This window comes from Sinocyclocheilus anshuiensis, unplaced genomic scaffold (genome assembly GCF_001515605.1).
Source record: "Sinocyclocheilus anshuiensis isolate Anshui unplaced genomic scaffold, SAMN03320099.WGS_v1.1 scaffold208, whole genome shotgun sequence".
Lineage (NCBI taxonomy): Eukaryota > Metazoa > Chordata > Actinopteri > Cypriniformes > Cyprinidae > Sinocyclocheilus > Sinocyclocheilus anshuiensis.
The window spans coordinates 67,018-76,719 of NW_015557186.1; positions in this window are offsets into that span (position 1 = coordinate 67,018).

Sequence of the window (9,702 nt, forward strand, 5' to 3'; positions counted from 1 at the left end):
ACTCTCTCTCTCTCTCACACACACACACACACACACACACAATTTAAAGTCTGCGGCTTCCAGCATTTGCTTTCACAGCGAATAGAAGCGTGTGTCAGAGCAACAGCCTGTAATTTACCTCAATCCCAAGATCTGCCGTAATGAACGCTATTCAAAACCACCGTACGACTCGTCAATGCACAGAGAGGCCGTTCACTCACAGAACCCGAATCAGTCAGAAGCCCAATAAAATGTATTGAAAAGGTCTTGATCCGGACCTTCTCCTAACTTCCAACAGGATCATCTGATTTACTGGGTTTTTAAGTCTGCTGGAAAAGCATCCTTACAGGAATTGAGAGCTCCGATCATTTCAGGACTGCATGTGATTCAGATTGATGGTTGTGATCCTGCGGATGAGCTCTTTATATCTACACAAAGTTTGAGATCTTGCACGTTTAATGCTCCTCGAAATGTTTCCCTAAGATGCACAAGCTTCTTAAGACCGATTGTCCTTTTGTGCTTCTCCTAACGGCCACTGGAGCTGCAGGACTCTTAAAACAGAACATATACTGATAGAATAAACAGAAATCATGCAACATATTAAGAGCTGTTGTTAAAAATATACCAAACCAGTTCAGATTTTGGAGACTGAAGGCTTATATCAATGCTTTCTTTGTCCGGTGTTCCTCATCATTCTTTACATGTCGTTCATTAATAGTGTCACGGACCAACAAGCTGTCAGGGGTCTGTCTCTGGTTTTTGCCTGCCAAAGCATGTTTTGCATTTTCCCAGCTTGTATTTAATAGAGAACTTTGACTTGAAGCTGAGTTTGGGTTTCGTCCTCCTCACCTGAACCCAGCAGACAGCATTGCATGGGATTGTTCCAGTTCCCAGGTTCTAACTGGCAGAACACATCCCGGGGCCAGCAGGATGTTAAATTACTGCCAGAACCATCGCCCCTTTGGATTTTGTGCACAAGCCCTCCTTGAAGCAGCCCAGGGGTTTGGTTTTGGCAATTTCACTTTGCTGGACTCAGTGAACCCGTTGAAATCATGGACTTACTGAAAGGTGGTCGACCATGTTTGGTCAGCCTGTGGGGGAGCCTATCAACTCATCACTCGCATCAAGTTCAAGACATTCATGCTTGCTTATAGAAGAGAAACGGGCTCTGCACCCTCCTATCTCACTCTTACGAATCTATATCTTCTCCAGAAGACTGAGGTTGGTAAGTGAGTGATGCCTTGTGGTACCATCACAAAATCAGAGGAACAAAGTCACTTTCCAGAACCTTCTCATTCACTGTTCCTCACTGGTGGAATGATTTTTCCAACCCTATCTGATACGCCAAATCCTTGACAATATTCAAGAAACTTGATCCCTCCCTGTTATAGCTTGTACCATTCCAAACGATGTCTAAAACTAGAACTTATCATGCTTATCGCCTCTTCATGGTGAATCGGTTGTTGTATAACTCAGTTGTAAGTCGCTTTGGATTAAAGCATCTGCTAAATTAATAAATGTAAATGTCATCAGCTCATTAGCAGAGGCTCCAAGGCCTGAAATGGGAGTGTCAGACCAAGGAGCCATGCAAAATGTGCAGTGGGGATTCCAGAAACGTGGTTGGGAACTGCTGGCCTAATCCACCTTCTAGTTCCTTGCGGCCCAGACTTTGTTGGAGAGGCGGACAAAATCGCCACAACTTTCCCAGATGCGGTAGCGTCCACTGCAATTTCTCCTGAGGTAGCCAACTCAACATCACCTCGTCTTCACAAGTGGGAGAGAAGAAGGACTCCTGCCTCTTCCCAAGGTTCAGTGGTCCCAAACCAGTGGACTCAGAGGTTCCAGAGCCGCCTGCTCTCTCCTTCTCGGCCCTGAAGCCTGCTTTAGAGTCCACTTTTTGGATAGCTTTGCTATGTTGAAATGTGTTATATAAATAAAATGTACTTACTTACTACACTCCAGCCCCCAGAGCCTTCATGGTTTGTCCCTTCAGCTGTCTGCTGGGGTTCCTGATCCTCCGAATCTTCCCTGGTCAGTCCCTCTGGCACCACCCTTGCTCTCCACCAGGGTTCCTGGTCTTCCGGTGCCTTCATGGTCCGTACCTTTTCTATTTGTTCTTGTCAGTCTTGGTGTTGTGTTCGGTCTGGCGTGCTTTGTTTCATGTTGGTGTGTTTCTGTCTCGTATCTGATGTTCCCCCTTAGGGTTCTGTCACTTCACTTGAGCTCATTCTTAGTTTGGTGACAGAACCCTGACACTCGTATCGTCCCGTCCTTGTGTGAGCGTGTGACTTCAAGTGTTCTCTCTTCCTTGAGTTGCGTTGTATGTGTGAAGCGTGGTGTCTGGATCTCGACGCTTCTGTCCGGTTGTGTTTCAGTTCAGTGTCGGGATTGGAAGATTCATGCTTCATGTTTTGCTTCTGTTCTTTCACGGGTTGAGTGTTCATTCCCTCATCATATGCTGTTGAGTTTTATTCGCACCTGGTTTTCATTGGCTGTGTGCTCTTTTGTTGTTGTGTTTGGTGTAGCACGTGGCATGAGGTTTTCATATCATCGTGTTTTGTGAGCATGTGGCTTTTTTGTTTGTTTCTATGTGCCATGTGTTCCCCATCTGTTGTCTTAACCCTGCGTCATTATCTGATTATTGGTTATTCCCCTTGTGTTTTGCAGGAACGTACCTGCTCTTCGTCTTAGGTTTTAGGTTTGCTTTCTGTTTTTTGCCCTACCACAGGCCATTTTGTTTCCAGCCCTGTTGGCGGTAGTCTGGGCTGTGTTGTGTTTTTGCATTTTTTCCTTTTATTTAATAAAGCACTCTGAATCGAAGCTGTCTGTGTTTGGTTTCTCTGCTCCTCACCTGACACGAACAACCAAACCTTGATATTAAACAGATCCGAGAACAACATACAGCAAACCCTGAGGAAGGAGAAGCTCTTTTTATTTTAGTAAAACCTGCACTATACTGTATGTCTGAACGTTTTTAAATTGTGCATTTGAATAAAGCAATTTGTCAATTCTACAGATATATGTTCATTTGGTTCATTACACTCATTAAGCTAAAGTCCCTATAACTGACTGACACTTCAGGAAGAAATTATAGTTTGACTAAATTATAAGCACACTGGGTCTGGTCACTTTTATTTGATGACATTTTAATTAAGAATCCATTTGATGATTTTTACATTTATATATGAATTAATTTTGGCATTTGAGTCTCTCTAAATCAAACATCTATGGATTTTTTTGTGCATTTTTTTCTGTAAAGCTGCTTTGCAACGATTTGCATTGTGAAAAGCGCTATACAAATAAACTTGAATTTAATTGAATTTTATAATTAATTAATAATAATTACCTATGGTATTTGAATATCTTAAAAGCAAACATCTGCGTATTTTGTTTACCACATGTATTTTTTAATAATAAATTAATGAATAATAATTAACTTTGGTATTTGAGTCTCTCTAAATCAAACATGGATGTATTTTGTGTTCCACATGTATTGTGGAATTTTGAAGAGTGGAATAAATCTGATGACTCAAGCACATTGTTAAAAATAAAGGAATGGGATCACTGGAAACACATGAAGCTCAGACTGAATTTACTGGAACATGCTGAAACTTGAGGAATGCTCCATGTTTAACTCTTTACGACAAACACTCACTAAAGCAGTCAATCAGATGAGGGCGACGGGAATGATCCGCACATCTGCTCGACACCCTTCAGCTCCAGATCCGTGTGTTTCAGCCGGGTTTACGGTAACTCTGATCCCGAGGGAAGTCGTACAGAAGAGCGTCAGGAATGTCTTTGAACACTCGACGTCACGCTCCTAATCCTCCGACCGGATGAGCATCTTTTCCTCAGACTCCTGGAGATCAACAAAAATCAAACACAAAAATGAATGTTGTCCAGAAAACACTGGTCAAAAACTCTGATATGTATGATGTTTGATAGACACACAATCAAATGCCTTCTCTTGATCAATCGATAATAAACCAATATTAAAATAATTTCTCATAGAGAGGTCAATTACATCTCTTACTAAAAATAAATGATCCATTATTGTGCGTCCTGGAACACAGTATGTTTGCTCATTTTTCACAACAATACTTAAAAACTTTTTTAATCTATTTGCTAAACATTTAGACAGTATTTTATAATCTTGGCACATTAAAGATACAGGGCACCAATTTTTGAACAACCCTAAGTCACCAGTTTTAGGCAGAAGTGATAATACTGCCCTTTGACAGCTGCTGGGTAAAATACCCTTTTTGAGACATTCACCAATTACATTGTAAAAGTCTTCTCCTAAAACATTCCAAAATGATTTATAAAATTCAGCAGGCAAGCCATCTACACCCGGGGCACGTCTTATGAAAGTTCTTCATAAGTAACCATTTTATCACACGGAAAATCACTCGTTAGTTATGTGCGGAAAGTAAAACTTCTCTATAAAGCAGAACCTACACGAATCATCCATAAACATCACAAATGTGACCCTGCAGCACAAAAGCAGTCTTAAGCAGCACAGGTATATTTGTAGCAATAGCCAACAGTACATTGTATGGGTCAAAATTATACATTTTTCTTTTATGCCAAAAATCATTAGGATATTAAGTAAAGATCATGTTCCATGAAGATATTTTGTAAATTTCCTACCGTAAATATATCATTACTTAATTTTTGATTAGTAATATGCATTGCTAAGAACTTCATTTGAACAACTTTAAAGATGATTTTCTCAATATTTAGATTTTTTTGCACCCTCAGATTCCAGATTTTCAAATAGTTGTATCTCAGCCAAATATTGTCCTATCCTAACAAACCATGCATCAATGGAAAGATTATTTATTCAGCTTTGATGATGTAGAAAATTAAAAAAATTGACTCTTATGACTGGTTTTGTGCGCCAGGGTCACAAATAATGAAAGTATTTTTTTAAAATGTTCAAATGCTCAAGAATTTTGTTTTTTGTAAAAAAAAAAAAGAAAAAAAAAAGCATTTTCTGAAAAGCTATTTTGAAACACTATTGTAAAAAGTTCTATACAAATAAATGTGAATTGAAAACGTAGTTGAACATTGGAGTATATTTATAATGTTTTGAATGCTTAAATGACACGCACGTCTTTGTACGATCTCTATATTCTCGAAGAAACGTCAGAGCAGGAAAGATCTTCCTTCTGTTGAGCTTCTCACTTTAACCTCCAGAGTCTCTCTCCTGAGACGATCACATTTCAGCCTGGAGCCGAGAGAGAAACAGATTACTGTATGTGTGCTCTTTCACATCTCTATTCCTCTGATCTGACTGGTCAAATGTTGTTCACATCGAGCACAAAATAATCAAAGCATCCATCAAACGGCATCAGATACGGAGTTATGTGCAACAGATGAGCTGTGATTTTACATAAACACCAGCGCCGTCTGGATTTGATCCACACATCAGAAATCAAATGAAGCGCTTGGTTTTCTTCTGCAGTGTCTCTCATTTCTGTTCAGAACATTCAGAAAACATTCAAATGTGACGTTCCCACACTCTAAAAGATGCTGGGTTAAACACAACCCAGTACTGGGTAAAATAGGGACAAACCCAGCAATTGGGTTGTTTTGACCCAGCGGTTGGGTTAAATGTTTAACCCACCCTTCTGGGTAGTAACCCAACCGCTGGGTCAAAACAGCCTAATTGCTGGGTTTGTCCCTATTTTACCCAGCACTGGGTTGTGTTTAACCCAGCATTTTTTAGAGTGCATAATGTGTGCAAAATGATCAAACAGAAGTTTGCATGCCCAATAAAAAACGCTCACATGCAAACGCTCATTCGTTTTGAACTAGAACAAACAAACAAACAAACAAACATGCATGTGATGCATTCAGTGGCTGACGGTTTGAAGACTCGTGCTCACTTTCTGATTTACTGTCTGAACATGTGGAAAAACAGGAGAAGCTCAGATCTTCAACGCAGATGTTCCTCACGTTTCCTTCGACATGGAAAACTGGACTCATTCCAGACAAACAGTTAACAGCCTGCATCACTGATCCTGGACTGATTCATATTCATATCAAGTCATATTTATTTCTATAGTGCTTTGCACAAGACAAATTGATTCAAAGCAGCTTCACAGAAATAAACAGGAAGATGACAGTGTTGATGTTGTGAAAGTCATCAGTTATGAAACAAACTCTGCTTCAGATCAGTTCCCAGGCAACACATTTAGGTTATAAAAACACTGTTTTAATGTTTCTCTCAATGTTCTGCTACCTTTATTTTCAGCCAAAATATAATAATCTTTGAACGTTTGTTTCTAAATATTCCAAGAATGCTGAAATCTCTTCTTGTCGTGATTAGAATGTTATTTAAAGGTTACAAAAATGTTTCTCACAACGTTCATCAAGTACAAAGTAACATCATAATGACGTTCAGAGAATGTTTTCTCTCAATGTACACGAGCAGTCACAAGTGTTTGAACAGTATGATTTTAGAAGTGTCTTCTGCTCACCAAGCCTGCATTTATTTGATCAGAAATACAGCAAAAGAAGTAAATACCTTTACAATTTAAAACAGCTGTTTTCTATGTGAATATGTGTTAAACAGTACTGTATTTCTGTGATGCGCAGCTGTATTTTCAGCATCATTACTCCAGTCTTCAGTGTCACATGATCTTCAGAAATCATACTAATATGCTGATTTGCTGCTCAAGAAACATTATTGTTATTATGTTGAAAACAGCTGAGTAGAATTTCTTCAGGTTTCTTTGATGAATAGAAAGTTCAAAAGAACAGTGTTTATCTGAAATAGAAAACTTTTGTAACTTTATAAATGTCTTTAGCATCACTTTTGATCAAGTTAAAGCATCCTTGCTAAATAATAGTATTAATTTCTATAATTTCTTTCCCCAAAAAATAAATAAATAAATTATACTGACTCCAAGCTTTTGAATGGTAGCAGCAAATCAGTATATTAGAATGATTTCTGAAGATCATGTGACACTGAAGACTGGAGTAATGATGCTGAAAATACAGCTGCACATCACAGAAATACATTACAGTTTAACAGATACTCACATAGAAAACAGCTGTTTTAAATTATAATAATATTTCACTGTTTTTACTGTATTTCTGATCAAATAAATGCAGGCTTGGTGAGCAGAAGAGACTTCTTTAAAAAAACATTCACTAATTCAGCTGTAATGCAGCTCAGAGTTCCAGTGCAATTCACTTCAAGTTGTGTTCTCATCTGATTAACAATATTACTTCATATTAATTGTTTTTTAAACCCCAACCTCTTTAAAATATAATAACCCCTTGAACATTTTATCGCCGTTAAAATGAAAAAAAAAAACAAAAAATATATATATATATAGATGTTAAAAAAGCAATAACTATTAAAATGACAAAAATACACAAAAATGAAAAAATATGGAAACTATAATAGTTTCGCAATGATACTAAAATAAGTTACTTTGAATATTTTATCGTCATTAATATTTACAGACTTCACTGAAACACGATGTGTGTTCTGCTTGTATTGTTTAAGAACTGTACTGACAAAACTGAGCAAATCACGTGAATAGATCTGCACTAAGGAAATATCAGCGTTTAACAGACGGAAAGAATAGATAATAATAATATTCAAGATTTAGTTTCAAGTTCAGCTTTTTGTCTTGCACTGTAAAAAAAGTTATAAACAAAGTAAAATAAGTTCAAGATTATTGCAGTACATTTTGCAAGAAACATGTCTTCCTACTTGATTTTGAATGCATAATTTTTTTCTACTTGATTAATGAATTGCTGGCAATTTCTGAGTGAAAACAGTTTCTACAGCAAACATCGGACTGCTTTTATCATCCATCAGTTATCCGGTGACGCCATGGACATTATTCAGGACGACTGAATGTCACGCCTGACCCATCAGAATCTATTCTAAGCGTTCGCGATGGCTTTCTGTCATTACCTCACATTCGTCTGACCTCAGCTGTTATCTCTCAGATTCACATCCAGCAGCTCAGTTTTTCCACTGGCTCGCCGAGGGCCGAATACCTGCTCCGTGTGCCGCAGATTTCCATGTTCTGTAGAATCCAGATGCTTTTGGAACAGCGACGATAACAGAACTTCACCTAGAAGAACCTAAATAATCAATAATCTCATAATGAAAGAGGTTGGATAAAACAGTAAAGCACATCTGCCGCTCAGTCCTTGAAGTTTGCGTTGAACTAAAGGGTCGCTTTCTAAAATCAGAATCCAATAAGCAGACATTTAACAGGCGAGGTTCGAGTCAACAGAAAACAGGCAATGACTTCAGTCATTCAATGCACAATAATAATCTCAAACGATGACAGATGTGATAAAGATGATCATCCCCGCGGGAACACGTGGAGATGCTGAGGATCAATGTAACCTTCAGCCAAAAGCCTCTTTAGAAATGAAGACACAGATCCACACAATCCACCGAAACTCACACACAGTTTATCAGATGAGAACAACACTGAACTGATCTGAATAATAATTCTGTAGGGCTGCTTTACAGCTGAAACTGAATTAGTTTCATACCTGATGGATTTTGCAACATTAACACTCTTATTTTCTTGTTTATTTCTGTAAATCTGCTTTTGAAGCAACTTGTGTTGTATAAAGCGCTGCAGAAATAAATGACTTGACCATCACATCGTTTTGCTAATGATTCCATTAAAGGGGTCATATGATGTTGCTTAAAAGAACATTATTTTGTGTATTTGGTGGGCTAAACTTAAATCAAGACACATTTACTGCATATGCAAAATGACAGAACATAAGAAGAGAAATTGATCAAAATGAAGTGAGTTTATGCTTAAAACAAGAACAAATATCTGCCAAAGGAGTCAGAAAAAAACAAGAAAGGCTTACTTTTCCTTTGAATTAAGTTAATTTTACACATATGCAATTTATATATATATATATATATAAATTAAAGATATTTGTGTTGGAAAACAAGAAGGCTTTTTTCAGATGTCTGATGTCGATTTCCCTCCAAATTGATGTCACTTCCTGCAGCATGATGGATGATGTCATTAAGGATGTCATTAAGGAACATCACATTTTACCTATTTTGATTACAGTTTTTTACGATTGCTTAAGCACAATTTTGAAAACAGGGCCCGGTTTGTCAAAACACTACACACAATTAACACAACCCTACACCAAAGTAGCACAACACTTCAGATCATTTGCAAAATGGAACACTTTTGTCAAAACTATACACAACTTTATAAAAACAATATTTTGTTACCATACGAAACACACACATTACATATGACTTTAATCTTTTTGAACCAGTTACACACTGCTGTTGCTAACCTAAAACACTTTTAGCAAGTTTGGAAAAGTTTAATTTTAATGTGTAAACAATCGTAAAAAACTTTAAAGAACAAAACATCATGAAGAAACATCTGGAAACAATAAAACGATTTAAACTTCACTTTTCAATTTAAACCTCATTCAATTAACAGGGATGGAAGTAAACCATTATATATATATATATATATATATATATATATATATACTGTGTGTGTGTGTCGCGCGTGTGTGTGTGTGTGTGTGTGTGTGTGTGTGTGTGTATGAGAGTGTGTGTGAGTGTGTATGGGTGCGTGTGCATGTGTGAGAGAAATGTTTCTCGAGCAGCAAATCAGCATATTATACTGATTTCTGAAGATCATGTGACACTGAAGACTGGAGTAATGATGCTGAAAATACAGCTGCAGA